This window comes from Lissotriton helveticus, chromosome 1_1 (assembly GCF_964261635.1).
Source record: "Lissotriton helveticus chromosome 1_1, aLisHel1.1, whole genome shotgun sequence".
NCBI lineage: Eukaryota > Metazoa > Chordata > Amphibia > Caudata > Salamandridae > Lissotriton > Lissotriton helveticus.
The window spans coordinates 1,524,417,314-1,524,437,981 of NC_136057.1; the positions used below are offsets into that span (position 1 = coordinate 1,524,417,314).

General features: G+C 44.1%; 1 long non-coding RNA gene across 1 annotated transcript in view; it reads left to right on the forward strand.

Moving 5' to 3' along the window:
- LOC144773465 (uncharacterized) overlaps positions 1 to 20,668 on the forward strand; it is a 1,091,729-nt gene that overhangs the window by 163,078 nt on the left and 907,983 nt on the right. The window lies entirely within an intron of this gene.

Below are 20,668 nucleotides of genomic sequence, written 5' to 3' on the forward strand. Positions count from 1 at the left end.
TAAAATGTCCTTAAGACACATAAAAGCGTTTTTTGATTGCCTTTGCAGCATGTTTGTGTCACTTTTAACATGGCTATGTAACGCAAACATTCAAAATCTAAATTTGCCATGCACAGATGGGAGCATATTTACAAGCAATTTGCTCCACAGAGAAAGGTCTTACATTAAAATGGGAAAAATAACATCAGAGACACTCAATTGCCTTATAATGAAGCATACACCATTATGTCCTTGTCATAAATATTATAACCATTCATTTTCCTCAAAAACGATTTTCAAGTCATAATTTGAAAAGACTCCACAGCTCCTATGCACAATAACACCCTGTCAGTACTAATACTTCACATTTTCTCCAATTACATTTTCTCAAAGAAACAAAATCTATTTGTAAAACACTTGAGACAAAGCAACATTTGAAGAACACAACATTCTTCATAATTTTCTCCTTAAAGCACACTATTCTCTATCTAAATTAAAGAAATCTTTTCTCACCTTAGCAAATACTTTGAGTTTCAAAACAGTCTCAGAAACACACCTATTTGTCTTCAGCAGAGCAAAAGGTATGCACTCCAGAGTCTGCAGCTATCAAAAGCACAGAAATGCTGTATTTCTTCACACATATCTCTCATGTCACCCAATCAAAACTCTTCCCTCATTTTTTTTCAAATGAAAACCCTTCCCCCCTCTGCCATTTCATGCCTTTTCTGCATGGCAACCACGTCTTGGAAGACCTCTGGTGTTTGCAAGTTCACACAACAATGTTGCAATTGAACTCTGAACTCTCAGTGCACCTCATACCCAGTGCATTCTTTCATTTAATGATTTTTTCTTGACCACTCAAAATACATCTTTCAAACAACTCATCCATGCACCCTAACTTTCTGTTTTCAGCAATCAAAATCCACCAATCACTGTTACTGCTTCATTAACACAGAAACTCCACAGTTTTTTTCATTTTAAACTCTTATTTTTTCAACTGCCATTTCATTGCCACACTTCATCTGACTGCAGGAGAACCTTCTCTCACCATGTTTTCTGTCTGGATTGTTGGACATAGTTACATCTATTGGGCTCAGAGGTATGCTGAGAACAGGAATTTACCTAACCTCAATTTACAAGATGTGGACATTAAGTGGTTTGGCCACAGAGGATTAAAATGTCACCAATTGATACCATTGGTGAAAACCTTTATGCATTTGCCAAAACCTGACCTGTTAATTGTGCACTGTGGAGGTAATGATTTGGGCACTTTGACTGGGGTAGGTCTGGAAATGCTTTTAAAGGACACCTTTGAGCAATTGATGGCACTTTTTCCTCAGACTGCCATGGTATATTCAAATATATGCCAAAGACAGAAATGGAGGTGGTCAAACCAATTTTGTCCACAAATTGAGAAGTCGAGGAAGCATGTAAACAAATCTGTTTCAGCTTACATGAGAGACCATGGAATGGGCTCCCTGTACAACAATAACTTGCGTTACTACATGCAAGATATCTACAGAGGAGATGGAGTTCACTTCTCAGATGAGGGCAACAGAATTTTCATTCTGAATTTAAGACTGTGCATTGGTACCTACTTATAAGTACCTAAATGTACCATAAACCCAAAAGCTCTTCTCAGAGCTACCCTACATCTGATCACTCACAATTATTATTTTACTCTAACATTTTTCACTAATTTTCAACAAAGTACGCTCCCTGGGGCGCTACCCGGTACGCGAACCGAGAGCTAACCTCGCTAAATTTTTAAAAAAATGTTTTTTTTTCTCACATATGGGCCTCCTCAGCCACCCTCAGAAAACCTAGGGGGTCAAGATAAGTCTACCGTGCCCCCTTCTACCCATTCTGAACATTATTTGCCCTCCATCTTGTATCTTAATTCGACCGAAACACAAAATGGTGGACTCCCGTAACGCTTAAGGTTCGCGAACCGGGGCGCTCGCCAGTTCGCGTACCGGGTCGCTCCCTGGGAAGCGCACCATCAAAAAAGGTGGGAAAGTAGTTTACAGAAAAGCGACTGGAGACAATTTCACCAAATATAGATTACCTCATACTACATACCAATGCCTACCATTTTCACAAATTTGATTGAAATTCCATTTAACCATTTAGCCTGTAGACCTCTCTAAATACCCTGAGGTAAAATGACTTCACAAAACACATCTGAAGTGTTGGAATTGACAACCAATTAAAATGTTACTTTCATTTTCTACTTTTTTTACCTGACATTTGATTGGCTATGTACCTGAATATATATAAAGGAAGAGAGAGAAACACAGCCATTTTGACTACTACTTCCTGAACTACATTGCAAGATCATTTTCACTCACAACTTAAACTTCTTTTTAGAAGGTGAGATATTATTTTATAAATTTGAAAACATTTTCAGATAGTTATATACTATCCCTCTGTAAGAGTTGTAAGAGTTAGACATTGAGAAAGGCTTCTTTATTATAATTATAGATTGATTTAGGTTTCTGTGGTATAATTATGAATTTACTTAGGCTTCTTCACAGGCACTTTTTAATAGTACTACTTCACGCCTGAAACCATACAGTGCCCATAGATTACTTCTCTGTTATAAACTCACAAGTACCTGTCTGAACTTAAACCCAACAGTGCCCTATCTCTACTGATATATTTATTTTTTATGCAAATTACAGCAATAAAATGGAAGGTGAGCAGAATGTTTCTTTCGAAATTGTTCTGGAGAACAACACAGAAAAAGATATTGAGGACAATGATGACTCAGATTTCATGGATGAATCACGGGACCATGAATTAGTTCAATGTGTAGAATCTGTGGATCATTTACTTCATTATGATGACGGTCAAATGTGGGAACTTATGTTCACTCAACAAGAGGACATATCGGACAGTCAAATGCTAGACGTTCTATTAAATTTTGAAAAACAATCCGAAAAATAAAATTGTATGTAATATTAAAAAATTGTTTGAGTCTTTAATCATTTTTATATGTAATTCATAAACTAGTTAAATGTTAGAAATGTTATTAAATTTTCAAACACAATCACAATAATAAATAATTGCTTAAAAAATAAAAAAAATTAAAAAATAATCAACAAAACCAACAATCAATCAACATACAGTATTTGAAAAGTCTATCATTCTTTTTTCCTTATAGTACGCTGCCCAGAACGCTTCCCGGTTCGCGAACCGGGCGCTACCCACGCAAAAAAAACAAAAATTATTTTTTTTTTTTTGCCTCGCGGGGCCCTTTTAAAGCCTCCACATTAAACCTAGGGGGTCACGGAGGATCTACTATGCCCCCTTATGGTCATTTCCCCCTTTGTTTTGGCCTCCTCTTGTCTCTCAATCCTACCGAGAGACAAGATGGCAGCCGCTCCGGACTGTTTAGAATGTTGACAGACACCGGAGAGCTAATCAGCTTCGCTACGCGAAGTTCCGTTACGCGTAAAGTCCGCGAACCGGAGCGCTGCCCGGTCCGCTGTTACAGATATATATTTTTTTTGAACGTTAATTTCTCAAAATCCACTGAAGCACATATATTGAGACCTAGAAAAGGCACATCGGGCTACCAGTCCCTACAATTTTGCCAAGTTTTGTGGAAATCCATTCAGCCGTTCGGGCTAAAAGTGAGGCCAACCGCCCTATGGAAAACTCAATGTTAAAAACACGTTTTGGGACCCCCCTTTTTTCTCGGCCCCCTCTTGACGAACCCCCCCCCAAATTTCCAGGGGCTGCTCAGAAACAAAATGTTCCATTTTCCAGAAAATTTCAGCCAATTCCGTCCACAAACGCCAAAGTTATTAGACATAGAATTTTCAAAAATCCCATAGGGAAAAAATCCTAACTATATATACCTACTGGCGACCGCCAGTAGGTAATATATTTATGTTTTTTTTTTCCCTCAGACACTGAGGAAGCCTTTACGGCGAAACGCGTTTGTCTTTCAGGGGGCAGGGGGGGTCTGCCAATAAATCGTGAAATATCCCAAGCTTGAAGTGCCGTCTACTTTCTTGACACGAAGCAAGTGTTTGCCGATATATATATATATATATATATATATGTACATCACGTTTCGTTTTCAAACGAAAGATAGATGGCACTCCAAGTCTCTTGTCCAAGAAAAGGATTTTATTAGGAATATATATATGCTGTAAATACAGTCCATACCTGTATGGAGCTACGCCCCTACTTTATTGGTGTTTCCTTTTCCACGACAGTCTGAAGTGCGAGGAAGGGGGAGAGGCATGTGGAAGTCATCACCTGAGCCCAGAACAACTGCCACAGTTCCCGCCAGACGACATGGCACACCGGCTGCTGACCTAGCAAGAAAATTGAGCAGGTAATTGGTATCACCGCCGGCATGCATACACTGCTGCATGCTGGGAAATGCAGTTACTACCAAGGCAGAGGTGACTCCATGCCGTGTTTGTCAGGCAACCCACACTACTTCAGAAGGTGGGACGGACAATTGAAATAACTTTGTGGAACTGTAAGCAACAGAGACACAACTCGACCAGGGGGGCATTTGATAAAGGAAAAACCCCCGAAACGCGTCATGCCCATCGTCTGAACAGAAAATAAAGATGGATGTTCCACGAGCCTCTTGTGTGCTGCCTAAGTTTCTTTCTGCTGGAGGAGACGTCTTGGGTAAAATTCAGCGTGTTGCCAGTGTTCAGCATTCGTGCTCAACCGCACGCAAGGCGTGCACCCCTCGCAAGTGTTCTATGGGGGTCGCAAAAAGGAAGACCCTCGAACTACCCCGTACCAAGCCTGTTTTGGACAATGCTGTAAATACAGTCCATACCTGTATGGAGCTACGCCCCTACTTTATTGGCGTTTCCTTTTCCAGGACAGTCTGAAGTGTGAGGAAGGGGGAGAGGCATGTGGAAGTCATCACCTGAGCCCAGAACAACTGCCACAGTTCCCGCCAGACGACATGGCACACCGGCTGCTGACCTAGCAAGAAAATTGAGCCGGTAATTGGTATCACCGCCGGCATGCATACACTGCTGCATGCTGGGAAATGCAGTTACTACCAAGGCAGAGGTGACTCCATGCCGTGTTTGTCAGGCAACCCACACTACTTCAGAAGGTGGGACGGACAATTGAAATAACTTTGTGGAACTGTAAGCACCAGAGACACAACTCGACAAGGGGGGCATTTGATGAAGGAAAAACCCCCGAAACGCGTCATTCCCATGGTCTGAACAGAAAATAAAGGTGGATGTTCCACGAGCCTCGTGTGCTGCCTAAGTTTCTTTCTGCTGGAGGAGACATCTTGGGTAAAATTCAGCGTGTTGCCAGTGTTCAGCATTCGTGCTCAACCGCACGCAAGGCGTGCACCCCCCGCAAGTGTTCTATGGGGGTCGCAAAAAGGAAGACCCTCGAACTACCCCGTACCAAGCCTGTTTTGGACAATGCTGTAAATACAGTCCATACCTGTATGGAGCTACGCCCCTACTTTATTGGCGTTTCCTTTTCCAGGACAGTCTGAAGTGCGAGGAAGGGGGAGAGGCATGTGGAAGTCATCACCTGAGCCCAGAACAACTGCCACAGTTCCCGCCAGACGACATGGCACACCGGCTGCTGACCTAGCAAGAAAATTGAGCCGGTAATTGGTATCACCGCCGGCATGCATACACTGCTGCATGCTGGGAAATGCAGTTACTACCAAGGCAGAGGTGACTCCATGCCATGTTTGTCAGGCAACCCACATTACTTCAGAAGGTGGGACGGACAATTGAAATAACTTTGTGGAACTGTAAGCAACAGAGACACAACTCGACCAGGGGGGCATTTGATAAAGGAAAAACCCCCGAAACGCGTCATGCCCATGGTCTGAACAGAAAATAAAGGTGGATGTTCCACGAGCCTCGTGTGCTGCCTAAGTTTCTTTCTGCTGAAGGAGACGTCTTGGGTAATATATATATATATATATATATATATATTACCCACTGGCGATAGCCAGTAGGTAAATATAGTTAGGATTGTTTTCCATAGGGAAATTGCAACATTATATTGGGAATAACTTTGGCGCCGGTTGAGGAATCTTCCTGAAATTTTCCTTTACTTTGCCTCGCGGCGCTCCGGTCCTTCCCTGAAAGTTTGGGGGGGGGATTCGTCAAGCGGGGGCCGAGATAAAAGGGGGGTCCCAAAACGTGTTTTCCCTATGTTAATTTCCATAGGGCGGTTGGACTCACTTTTAGCCCGAACGGCTGAATGGTTTTCCACCAAACTTGGCAAAATTGTAGGGACTGGTAGCCCGATGTGCCTTTGCAATGTCTCAAGATATGTGCTCCAGTGGTTTTTACGAAAATTAACTTTGAAAAAATATATATTGGGCTACATTGGGCTATATATATGTTAGAGCCCAAATGTAGCCCAATGTAGCCCAATGTAGCCCAAAGATGTCCACCAGAGACAAAAAAACAAATGTAGCCCAAATATCAGCCAGATGTAGCCCAACTATAGCCCAATGACAGAATGTCCCAGAGTGTTCTAAAGAACAACTAGAGCGCTAACAGTCTTACTTATGACAAAAGTATGGCACACCTGAAGTCATCTTGATTGGAATAAAGTGTTAACACTTAAAACATTTAATTTGCAAAGGAACAAAATGAGGGGGTTCATTTTGCCATAGAAATTATGATTAGTGCTGAAGAAAGAAAAATTAGGGCACATTTTGAGTGACTTCTCAAATCCTCTTATATTTCATTAAAAAAAATACTGATATGCAGTCTCCCAAGATGGCCACCAGAGACAAAAGAGCCTGTGCTTAAAAACTCTGTTAGCAAAGCAGGCATTTGAGATTTAAAAAATGTTTTAATATATAAAAACGTTATCTGCTAATAGAATTAGCATTTAAAAAACCTTGCGAATTCAATGAAAAAACCATAGGTTTCAGGCCTTATATAGTTAGGAATTAGCATTTAAAAAACCTTGCGAAGTCACTGAAAAAACCATAGGTTTCAGGCCTTATATAGTTAGGAATTAGCATTTAAAAAAACCTTGCAAATTCACTGAAAAAAACATAGGTTTCAGGCCTTATATAGTTAGGAATTAGCATTTAAAAAACCTTTGCAATTCACTGAAAAAAACATAGGTTTCAGGCCTTATATAGTTAGGAATTAGCATTTAAAAAACCTTTGAAATTCACTGAAAAAACCATTGGTTTCAGGAGTTATATAGTTAGGAATTAGCTTTTAAAAAACCTTTGAAATTCACTCAAAAAACTATAAGTTTTAGTGGTGTTATAGTTAGCTGGACATTTTACTCATACAAAACCATTGAAATTGCTCCTATATAGTTAGTTGTACTAACTATATTTCGCGCACCCGCAATCCACTGCTGATGATGTCACATATTAGATCATTCATGACATGGTCAGTGACATCACTGATGACATCTCAAATGACATCACTGATGACATCACTGATGACATCATCCACGTGACAATCACATACACCTTTTCATACACTATTACAATTTAAATCCATTGTCACAGCAAAACAAGTATCTAAAAATCCACTCCGTGATTCATAGATGTATACACACATCTAATCACTTACATATGGATTCACTCATACATGCTGTCAATGAACAATAGAACACTATCAAAAATACTTATACATCTATATCGACATTAAACAACAGCACCCATCCTATTCATATATGAAGTCATCCTACTCACTTATGCAAACAATGGATCATACTTACATATTTACTTAGCAAAACACTTATACAAACACCACTTCTTCTATTCATTTAGATAGTAAGTCGTACTTAGTGAATTATAAAATCAGTATTACAAGTATACAGTTATCCATACAGTCACTCACACAATCATTGTGTCTTATGTATACTTATTTATATACAACAACTGACACATACACTGCCTTTTATTTTTCTAGTTTGTTGGACCTGTACCATTGAGAAATATATTTGCTCATCACCACACCCATAGAGATATTCACTCACCCAAACAACTGTTAGAACATGTAGTTTTAACTTCATATATCTACTGAATCAACTATTCACACATCTTTGGACAGTCACACACCACCCACCGAACCACACACACTTTCACACTCCCATAGAAATACTCAGTTAACTAATCAATAACTAATATAGACTTTCATATAGCTAGTAACCACCTGTAGAATCAGTTTACACAACAACTGACAAAGTGATACAGATATTCACACAGTTTAGTCACGATCCACTATATTTAGTGAGACATTATAAATTGGTCAAGTAAACAGTCAATTACACTGCTACTAAATCCTCCATCCAAATATTTATTTATATATATCCACTTATTCTTCAATGCAAATAACTATATAAATAATGCATATTTAAATAACGAAGCAAACCACATTCACTGGATGATATCATCAGTGATGTCATCAGTGATGTCATTTGAGATGTCATCAGTGATGTCACTGACCATGTCATGAATGATCTAATATGTGACATCATCAGCAGTGGATTGCGGGTGCACGAAATATAGTTAGTACAACTAACTATATAGGAGCAATTTCAATGGTTTTGTATGAGTAAAATGTCCAGCTAACTATAACACCACTAAAACTTATAGTTTTTTGAGTGAATTTCAAAGGTATATATATATATATTTCAACGCTCGAAGGTGTCCACCTTTGAGTAGCACGCGAACAGCAGCTTGGTTTATGTATAGGTGAGGACGGGGATCCACTCGTAGACGCCGCTCCGTACGGGATCTGCCCGACGCGTTTCGAAGCTCAATATGCTTCTATTCAGGGGCTTTAACGAAGCGGTGGGCGCAACCGCTGACCCACTTCCCCATTTTATATATAACACACCCACCGATGGGAGGCTCAAATGAGACTGTGCATTCTGGGAAGTGTGGTCCGGGAAGCACACAATCAAGTCCTGTATGGACTCCACAAGTGGGCCCGTCCTCGATTCCAAGTAAATGTAAATTGTAAATGTAAATGTAGTACACTTGTAAAGCGCACAGCTGCCCCAGCAACGGGGCGTCCCGGCGCTGTATAACTCTGGGGAACCCGTCCTGGCTTTCCCTGTGGGATGGTCCCTGCTGGGAGTCCCCAAGGTGGAGCCAGGCATCCCCGGAATTGGTGGGGCCGTTGTGGAGATGAGGCAAGCTAATGCCCAGAGTTGCCGAGTGTGATCTCTGATTAGAGTAAGCACCGAAGCGAGAATTATCGAGTCCGCTGACCAAGGTCCACGACCCTGCCGCGTCGGGAATCGAACCCTGGTCCCGGGCCAACTTCTGCTCTCGGGTCTGCCGCCTCTAACCAGTGAGCCACACTACTCCACGACTGCTGCTACACTTTAGTGACCCCCAGGGTACCGGGATGGTGCATACTCCGCGGCTGGACGGCCGCGTATAAATCAATGCTCGATGGTGTCCACCTTTGAGTAGCACGCCAACAGCAGCTTGGTTTATGTATAGGTGAGGACGGGGATCCACTCACAGACGCCACTCCGTATGGGATCTGCCCGACGTGTTTCGAAGCTCCATATGCTTCTCTTCAGGGGCTTTAACGGAAGCGGTGTGCGCAACCGCCGACCCACTTCCCCATTTTATATATAACACACCCACCGATGGGAGGCTCAAATGAGACTGTGCATTCTGGGAAGTGTGGTCCGGGAAGCACACAATCAAGTCCTGTATGGACTCCACAAGTGGACCCGTCCTCGATTCCAAGTACGACTGCTGCTTCACTTTAGTGACCCCCAGGGTACCGGGGTGGTGCATACTCCGCGGCTGGACGGCCGCGTATAAATCAATGCTCGAAAGTGTCCAGCTTTGAGTAGCACACGAACAGCAGCTTGGTTTATGTATAGGTGAGGACGGGGATCCACTCGTAGACGCCGCTCCGTACGGGATCTGCCCGACGCGATTCGAAGCTCCATATGCTTCTCTTCAGGGGCTTTAACGGAAGCGGTGTGCGCAACCGCCGACCCACTTCCCCATTTTATATATAACACACCCACCGATGGGAGGCTCAAATGAGACTGCCTTCTGGGAAGTGTGGTCCGGGAAGCACACAATCAAATCCTGTATGGACTCCACAAGTGGGCCCATCCTCGATTCCAAGTACAACTGCTGCTTCACTTTAGTGACCCCCAGGGTACCGGGGTGGTGCATACTCCGCGGCTGGACGGCCGCGTATAAATCAATGCTCGAAGGTCTCCACCTTTGAGTAGCACGCGAACTGCAGCTTGGTTTATGTATAGGTGAGGACGGGGATCCACTCATAGACGCCGCTCCGTACGGGATCTGCCCGACGCATTTCGAAGCTCCATATGCTTCCCTTCAGGGGCTTTAACGGAAGCGGTGTGCGCAACCGCCGACCCACTTCCCCATTTTATATATAACACACCCACCGATGGGAGGCTCAAATGAGACTGTGCATTCTGGGAAGTGTGGTCCGGGAAGCACACAATCAAGTCCTGTATGGACTCCACAAGTGGGCCCGTCCTCGATTCCAAGTACGACTGCTGCTTCACTTTAGTGACCCCCAGGGTACCGGGGTGGTGCATACTCCGCGGCTGGACGGCCGCGTATAAATCAATGCTCGAAGGTGTCCACCTTTGAGTAACACACGAACAGCAGCTTGGTTTATGTATAGGTGAGGACGGGGATCCACTCGTAGATGCCGCTTCATACGGGATCTGCCCGACGTGTTTCGAAGCTCCATATGCTTCTATTCAGGGGCTTTAACGGAAGCGGTGTGCGCAACCGCCGACCCACTTCCCCATTTTATATATAACACACCCACCGATGGGAGGCTCAAATGAGACTGTGCATTCTGGGAAGTGTGGTCCGGGAAGCACACAATCAAGTCCTGTATGGACTCCACAAGTGGGCCCCTCCTTGATTCCAAGTACGACTGCTGCTTCACTTTAGTGACCCCCAGGGTACTGGGGTGGTGCATACTCCGCGGCTGGACGGCCGCGTATAAATCAATGCTCGAAGGTGTCCACCTTTGAGTAGCACGCGAACAGCAGCTTGGTTTATGTATAGGTGAGGACGGGGATCCACTCATAGACGACGCTCCGTACGGGATCTGCCTGACGCGTTTCGAAGCTCGATATGCTTCTCTTCAGGGGCTTTAACGGAAGCGGTGTGCGCATCCGCCAACCCACTTCCCCATTTTAGATATAACACACCCACCGATGGGAGGCTCAAATGAGACTGTGCATTCTGGGAAGTGTGGTCCGGGAAGCACACAATCAAGTCCTGTATGAACTCCACAAGTGGGCCCGTCCTCGATTCCAAGTACGACTGCTGCTTCACTTTAGTGACCCCCAGGGTTCCGGGGTGGTGCATACTCCGCAGCTGGACGGCCGCGTATAAATCAGTGCTCGAAGGTGTCCACCTTTGAGTAGCACGCGAACAGCAGCTTGGTTTATGTATAGGTGAGGACGGGGATCCACTCGTAGACGCTGCTCCGTACGGGATCTGCCCGACGCGTTTCAAAGCTCCATATGCTTCTCTTCAGGGGCTTTAACGGAACCGGTGTGCGCAACCGCCGAACCACTTCCCCATTTTATATATAACACACCCACCGATGGGAGGCTCAAATGAGGCTTTGCATTCTGGGAAGTGTGGTCCGGGAAGCACACAATCAAGTCCTGTATGGACTCCACAAGTGGGCCCGTCCTCGATTCCAAGTACGATTGCTGCTTCACTTTAGTGACCCCCAGGGTACCGGGGTGGTGCATACTCCGTGGCTGGACGGCCGCGTATAAATCAATGCTCGAAGGTGTCCAGCTTTGAGTAGCACACGAACAACAGCTTGGTTTATGTATAGGTGAGGACGGGGATCCACTCGTAGACGCCGCTCCGTACGGAATCTGCCCGACGCGATTCGAAGCTCCATATGCTTCTATTCAGGGGCTTTAACGGAAGCGGTGTGCGCAACCGCCGACCCACTTCCCCATTTTATAAATAACACACCCACCGATGGGAGGCTCAAATGAGACTGCCTTCTGGGAAGTGTGGTCCGGGAAGCACACAATCAAATCCTGTATGGACTCCACAAGTGGGCCCATCCTCGATTCCAAGTACAACTGCTGCTTCACTTTAGTGACCCCCAGGGTACCGGGGTGGTGCATACTCCGCGGCTGTACGGCCGCGTATAAATCAATGCTCGAAGGTCTCCACCTTTGAGTAGCACGCGAACAGCAGCTTGGTTTATGTATAGGTGAGGACAGGGATCCACTCGTAGACGCCGCTCCGTACGGGATCTGCCCTACGCGTTTCGAAGCTCCATATGCTTCTATTCAGGGGCTTTAACGGAAGCGGTGTGTGCAACCGCCGACCCACTTCCCCATTTTATATATAACACACCCACCGATGGGAGGCTCAAATGAGACTGTGCATTCTGGGAAGTGTGGTCCGGGAAGCACACAATCAAGTCCTGTATGGAGTCCACAAGTGGGCCCGTCCTCGATTCCAAGTACGACTGCTGCTTCACTTTAGTGACCCCCAGGGTACCGGGGTGGTGCATACTCCGCGGCTGGACGGCCGCGTATAAATCAATGCTCGAAGGTGTCCACCTTTGAGTAGCACGCGAACAGCAGCTTGGTTTATGTATAGGTGAGGACGGGGATCCACTCATAGACGCCGCTCCGTACGGGATCTGCCCGACGCGTTTCGAAGCTCCATATGCTTCTCTTCAGGGGCTTTAACGGAAGCGGTGTGCGCAACCGCCGACCCACTTCCCCATTTTATATATAACACACCCACCGATGGGAGGCTCAAATGAGACTGTGCATTCTGGGAAGTGTGGTCCGGGAAGCACACAATCAAGTCCTGTATGGACTCCACAAGTGGGCCCGTCCTCGATTCCAAGTACGACTGCTGCTTCACTTTAGTGACCCCCAGGGTACCGGGGTGGTGCATACTCCGCGGCTGGACGGCCGCGTATAAATCAATGCTCGAAGGTGTCCACCTTTGAGTAGCACACGAACAGCAGCTTGGTTTATGTATAGGTGAGGACGGGGATCCACTCGTAGATGCCGCTCCATACGAGATCTGCCCGACGCGTTTCGAAGCTCCATATGCTTCTATTCAGGGGCTTTAACGGAAGCGGTGTGCGCAACCGCCGACCCACTTCCCCATTTTATATATAACTCACCCAGCGATGGGAGGCTCAAATGAGACTGTGCATTCTGGGAAGTGTGGTCCGGGAAGCACACAATCAAGTCCTGTATGGACTCCACAAGTGGGCCCCTCCTCGATTCCAAATACGACTGCTGCTTCACTTTAGTGACCCCCAGGGTACTGGGGTGGTGCATACTCCGCGGCTGGACGGCCGCGTATAAATCAATGCTCGAAGGTGTCCACCTTTGAGTAGCACGCAAACAGCAGCTTGGTTTATGTATAGGTGAGGACGGGGATCCACTCATAGACGACGCTCCGTACGGGATCTGCCCGACGCGTTTCGAAGCTCCATATGCTTCTCTTCAGGGGCTTTAACGGAAGCGGTGTGCGCAACCGCCGAACCACTTCCCCATTTTATATATAACACACCCACCGATGGGAGGCTCAAATGAGACTGTGCATCCTGGGAAGTGTGGTCCGGGAAGCAAACAATCAAGTATGCATATATATATATATATATATATATACAGTCTTTGAGTTAACCCCAATGAGAAACGCCACCCGGTGCATGACATAATGCATTCATTTATTGCTGGCAGCAACTTGCAGGTAAGGATAATGGCGATAACATCAGAAATCGTGCCAGACGCGTTTCGGGTCAACAGTACCTTCATCAATGGCGAAGTCCTCTTAGTTGCAAACGCTATTTCCTGCACGTTTTAAGTTCCCAAAACCCTGCCCCATATATATATATATATATATGTATATATTCACTGAAAAAACCATAGGTTATAGACCATATATAGTTAGGAATTTGCATTTACAAAACCTTGAAAATTCACTGAAAAAACCATAGGTTAGAGACCATATATAGTTAGCTGGACATTTTATTGACATAAAACCAATGAAATTCCATATATAGTTAGTTGCACTAACTATATATCGCGCACCCGCAATCCACTGCTGATGATGTTACATATTACATCATTCATGACATGGTCAGTGACATCACTGATGACATCTCAAATGACATCACTGATGACATCACTGATGACATCACTGATGACATCACTGATGACATCATCTAGTGTCTGTGTGTTTTTGTAAAGTTTAAATATGTTTTACATATTGAAGAATGAGTGGATGTATGGAAGACTGAGTGTGTGTGTGGCTGGCTGGGAGGTGTGTGACTCTGTGCATATCAATGTGTACTTGTATCAGTGATTGTATAAGAGAGTAAGTATGTGTTAGTATATGTGTGAAAAAGTATGGTGTTCTGTGTTTAACTGTATAGATGAGGAAATCGAAGTGTGATTGATTCTTCACAGGACTGACTAGGTGTATGACTGCATATGATAGTGTTGTAATAATGAGTGACTGTATGTATGAGTGATTGTATGGGTGAATGAGTGAATGTGTGTGTAGACGTAGGAATCAGTGAGTGCGTATGTAGTAACTGGTATTGGTGTGTCATGATGTCATCAGTGATGTCATTTGAGATGTCATCAGTGATGTCATTTGAGATGTCATCAGTGATGTCATCAGTGATGTCACTGAAGTATGGTGTTCTGTGTTTAACTGTATAGATGAGGAAATGGAAGTGTGATTGATTCTTTACAGGACTGACTAGGTGTGTGAGTAACTCCATGGATGAGTGGCAGTGTGTGAGTGTCTGCATAGGTGTATGAGTGCATATGATAGTGTTGTAATAATGAGTAGTATGTATGAGTGATTGTATGGGTGAATGAGTGAATGTGTGTGTAGACTTAGGAATCAGTGAGTGTGTATGTAGTAACTGGTATTGGTGTGTTATGATGTCATCAGTGATGTCATTTGAGATGTCATCAGTGATGTCATCAGTGATGTCACTGAAGTATGGTGTTCTGTGTTTAACTGTATAGATGAGGAAATGGAAGTGTGATTGATTCTTTACAGGACTGACTAGGTGTGTGAGTAACTCCATGGATGAGTGGCAGTGTGTGAGTGTCTGCATAGGTGTATGAGTGCATATGATAGTGTTGTAATAATGAGTGACTGTATGTATGAGTGATTGTATGGGTGAATGAGTGAATGTGTGTGTAGACTTAGGAATCAGTGAGTGTGTATGTAGTAACTGGTATTGGTGTGTTATGATGTCATCAGTGATGTCATTTGAGATGTCATCAGTGATGTCATCAGTGATGTCATTTGAGATGTCATCAGTGATGTCATCAGTGATGTCACTGACCATGTCATGAATGATGTAATATGTGACATCATCAGCAGTGGATTGCGGGTGCGCGATATATAGTTAGTGCAACTAACTATATATGGAATTTCATTGGTTTTATGTCAATAAAATGTCCAGCTAACTATATATGGTCTCTAACCTATGGTTTTTTCAGTGAATTTTCAAGGTTTTGTAAATGCAAATTCCTAACTATATATGGTCTATAACCTATGGTTTTTTCAGTGAATTTCATTGGTTTTTTAAAAGCTAATATCTATAGCTGTAAAATATATTCTTTATTACGTGACGTATCACGTAGCCACGTGAGACGCCTCATGACGCGTCGCATAACCGTGACGTATCGGCTCTGCAGCGCAAACAAAACCCGTAACGTAAGCGTGACGGAGCACGCTTACAGATATATATATATTTTTTAACCTTAATTAGTCAAAATCCACACGTGCACATATCTTGAGGCCTTGCAAAGGCACATCAAACAAACAGTCCCTACAATTTTGCCAAGTTTGCTGGAAATCTATTCCCTTCATTTTTTTTTTACTGTTTCTCTTGGTTTTCCCCTTGTTACGCTTACCGGGACGCTACCCGGTACGCGAACCGGACGCTCCAAAAACACAAGATGGCGGACTCCCGTTACGCTGCCGGTTAGCTGCCCGGTTCGCGTACCGGGAAGCGCCTCTACCGCGAAAAATCGCGGGGGACTTTAATATCCCCCTCATCAATCCTAGGGGGTCAGGAGGGGTTTACCTTGCCCCTTTCCTTCATTTCCCCCTTCTTTTTTCACCACATCTTGTCTCTCGAACCTACCGAGAGACAAGATGGCGGCCGCTCCGGACTGTTTACAATGTTGACAGCTACGCTGCCGGTTAGCTGCCCGGTTAGCTGCCCGGTAAGCTGCCCGGTTCGCGTACCGGGACGCTCCTCTACGGCGTAAAATCTTTTTTTTTTATTTTTTGCCCCGCGGGCACTTTAATATCCCCCTCATCAATCCTAGGGGGTCAGGAGGGGTCTACCTTGCCCCCTTTCCTTCATTTCCCCCTTCGTTTTTCACCACATCTTGTCTCTCGATCCTACCGAGAGACAAGATGGCGGCCGCTCCGTACTGTTTAGAATGTTGACAGACACCGGAGAACCAATCAGCTTCGCTTCGCGAAGTTCCGTTACGCGTCAGGTACGCGACCCGGGGCGCTAACCGGAGCGCTGTCACAGATATATATTTTTTTTAAACGTTAATTTCTCAAAATCCACTGGAGCACATATATTGAGACATAGCAAAGGCACGTCGGGCAAACCATATCTACAATTTTGCCAAGTTTTATGTAAATATATTCAGCGGTTCGAGCTAAAAGTGAACCAACCGTCCTATGGAAAAATGAATGTGAAAAACGCATTTTGGGACCCCCCTTTTTTCTCGGCCCCCCCTTGACGAAACCCCCCCAAATTTTTAGGGGCTGCTCAGAAACGAAATTTGCCATTTTCCTGAAAATGTCAGCCAATTCCGTCCACAAACGCCAAAGTTATTAGACATAGAATTTTCAGAAATCCCATAGAGAAAAAATCCTAACTATATATACCCACTGGCTATCGCCAGTAGGTAATATACATATATAAACATATATAATCTGCATATCTATATAAATATAAATGCATGCATACATATACATATATGCATACATATGCATGTTATTTACATGAAAGTTTTAAAAACACTAATAAAAGCAAAGCTAAAAAGCCACCGCATTACAAACAGAATGGCTTTAACTTAAACGAGGGCGAGATCTATTGCATTTTCAATGCTTGTTTACTTTGGTTCTATCAAGAAGGCATTCAGATGTGTCACACATTTGCCATAAATTCTGAATGTTAGCACTCTAGTTGCTCATTAGATCACTGTAGTAAAGCTAGTGCTCACCAGGGAAGTCTGCTGCTAATTATGGTTTGCAGCCATTTTCCCGCATTTTTTATCCCGCAGACTTTCAGTCCGCATACCATTATCCCGCAAGGTCATTGACCTCGCATACCATTATCCCGCATTTTTTCAAAACGCATGTGCATTTATCGCGCATGCCTTTACAAAGAATTACGTTTTAAAGGCATGTATGGTAAATGCATTTGCGTTGTGAAAACCACGATGACGAGAGAGGTAAGTGGGTTTGTGTTAATTTTTTCGTGGGTTAGTGATTGTGTAGTGTAGTGTTGTGTAGTGTAGTGTTGTGTTAGTGTAGTGTAGAGTTGTGGTGGTTGTTTAGTGTAGGGTCATGCTGGGGATAGTGTTTTAGGGTTTAGGGTTGTGTTGTAGTGTTTGCGTAGTGTAGAGTCATGCTGGGGCTAGTGTTTTAGGGTTTAGGGTAGTGTTGTAGTGTTTGCGTAGTGTAGGGTCATGCTGGGGGTAGTGTTTTAGGGTGTAGGGTAGTGTTGTAGTGTTTGCGTAGTGTAGGGTCATGCTGGGGGTAGTGTTTTAGGGTTTTGGGTAGTGTTGTAGTGTTTGCGTAGTGTAGGGTCATGCTGGGGGTAGTGTTTTAGGGTTTAGGGTAGTGTTGTAGTGTTTCCGTAGTGTAGGGTCATGCTGGGGGTAGTGTTTTAGGGTTTAGGGTAGTGTTGTAGTGTTTGCGTAGTGTAGGGTCATGCTGGGTGTAGTGTTTTAGGGTTTAGGGTAGTGTTGTAGTGTTTGCGTAGTGTAGGGTCATGCTGGGGGTAGTGTTTTAGGGTTTAGGGTAGTGTTGTAGTGTTTGCGTAGTGTAGGGTCATGCTGGGGTGTAGTGTTTTAGGGTTTAGGGTAGTGTTGTAGTGTTTGCGTAGTGTAGGGTCATGCTGGGGGTAGTAATTTAGGGTTTAGGGTAGTGTTGTAGTGTTTGCGTAGTGTAGGGTCATGCTGGGGGTAGTGTTTTAGGGTTTAGGGTAGTGTTGTAGTGTTTGCGTAGTGTAGGGTCATGCTGGGGGTTGTGTTTTAGGGTTTAGGGTAGTGTTGTAGTGTTTGCGTAGTGTAGGGTCATGCTGGGGGTAGTGTTTTAGGGTTTCGGGTAGTGTTGTAGTGTTTGCGTAGTGTAGGGTCATGCTGGGGGTAGTGTTTTAGGGTTTAGGGTAGTGTAGTAGTGTTTGCGTAGTGTAGGGTCATGCTGGGGTGTAGTGTTTTAGGGTTTTGGGTAGTGTTGTAGTGTTTGCGTAGTGTAGGGTCATGCTGGGGGTAGTGTTTTAGGGTTTAGGGTAGTGTTGTAGTGTTTGCGTAGTGTAGGGTCATGCTGGGGGTAGTGTTTTAGGGTTTAGGGTAGTGTTGTAGTGTTTGCGTAGTGTAGGGTCATGCTGGGGGTAGTGTTTTAGGGTTTAGGGTAGTGTTGTAGGGTTTGCGTAGTGTTGGGTCATGCTGGGGTGTAGTGTTTTAGGGTTTTGGGTAGTGTTGTAGTGTTTGCGTAGTGTAGGGTCATGCTGGGGGTAGTGTTTTAGGGTTTAGGGTAGTGTTGTAATGTTTGCGTAGTGTAGGGTCATGCTGGGGGTAGTGTGTTAGGGTTTAGGGTAGTGTTGTAGTGTTTGCGTAGTGTAGGGTCATGCTGGGGTGTAGTGTTTTAGGGTTTTGGGTAGTGTTGTAGTGTTTGCGTAGTGTAGGGTCATGCTGGGGGTAGTGTTTTAGGGTTTAGGGTAGTGTTGTAGTGTTTGTGTAGTGTAGGGTCATGCTGGGGGTAGTGTTTTAGGGTTTAGGGTAGTGTTGTAGTGTTTGCGTAGTGTAGGGTCATGCTGGGGTGTAGTGTTTTAGGGTTTTGCATAGTGTTGTAGTGTTTGCGTAGTGTAGGGTCATGCTGGGGGTAGTGTTTTAGGGTTTAGGGTAGTGTTGTAGTGTTTGCGTAGTTTAGGGTCATGCTGGGGTGTAGTGTTTTAAAGTTTAGGGTTGTGTTGTAGTGTTTGTGTAGCGTAGGGTCATGCTGGGGGTAGTGTTTTAGGGTTTAGGGTAGCGTTGTAGTGTTTGTGTAGTGTAGGGTCATGCTGGGGGTAGTGTTTTAGGGTTTAGGGTTGTGTTGTAGTGTTTGTGTAGTGTAGGGTCATGCTGGGGGTAGTGTTTTAGGGTTTAGGGTAGTGTTGTAGTGTTTGCGTAGTGTAGGGTCATGCTGGGGGTAGTGTTTTAGGGTTTAGGGTAGTGTTGTAGTGTTTGTGTAGTGTAGGGTCATGCTGGGGGTAGTGTTTTAGGGTTTAGGGTAGTGTTGTACTGTTTGTGTAGTGTAGGGTCATGCTGGGGGTAGTGTTTTAGGGTTTAGGGTAGTTTAGTTGTTTAGTGTATGCTAAAGGCATATTCGTTCTAAAAGTTTTCGTTATTTTAATTTGCGGCCTAATAGTAAATGCAGGATTTTTTTTGCGGACTGATGGTATGCGGGATTTCGTCATATATTCGCTAATCATACTTTCTATGGCAAAATGAACCCCCTCATTTTGTTCCTTTTTAAATTAAATGTTTTAAGAGTTACCACTTTATTCCAATCAAGATGGCTTCAGGTGTGCCATACCTTTGTAATAAGTAGGACTGTTAGCACTCTAGTTGTTCTTTAGAACACTCTGGGACATTCTGTCATTGGGCTATAGTTGGGCTACATCTGGCTGATATTTGGGCTACATTTGTTTTTTTTTGTCTCTGGTGGCCATCTTTGGGCTACATTGGGCTACATTGGGCTACATTTGGGCTCCAACATATATATAGCCCAATGTAGCCCAATATATATTTTTCAAAGTTAATTTTCGTAAAAACCACTGGAGCCTATATCTTGAGACATAGCAAAGGCACATCGGGCTACCAGTCCCTACAATTTTGCCAAGTTTGGTGTAAATCCATTCAGCCGTTCGGGCTAAAAGTGAGGCCAACCGCCCTATGGAAAATTGCATGGGAAAAACATGTTTTGGGACCCCCCTTTTTTCTCGGCCCCCCCTTGACGAAACCCCCCCAAATTTTTAGGGGCTGCTCAGAAACAAAATGTTCCATTTTCCTGAAAATTTCAGCCAATTCTGTCCTCAAACGCCAAAGTTATTCGACATAGAATTTTCAAAAATCCCATAGGAAAAAAATCCTAACTATATATACCTACTGGCTATCGCCAGTAGGTAATATATATATATATATATATATATATATATATATATATATATATATATTACCTACTGGCGGTCGCCAGTAGGTATATATAGTTAGGATTTTTTCTCTATGGGTTTTTTGAAAATTCTATGTCTAATAACTTTGCCGTTTGTGGACGGAATTGGCTGAAATTTTCAGGAAAATGGCACATTTTGTTTCTGAGCAGCCTTTGAAAATTTGGGGGGGGTTCGTCAAGGGGGGGCCGAGAAAAAAGGGGGGTCCC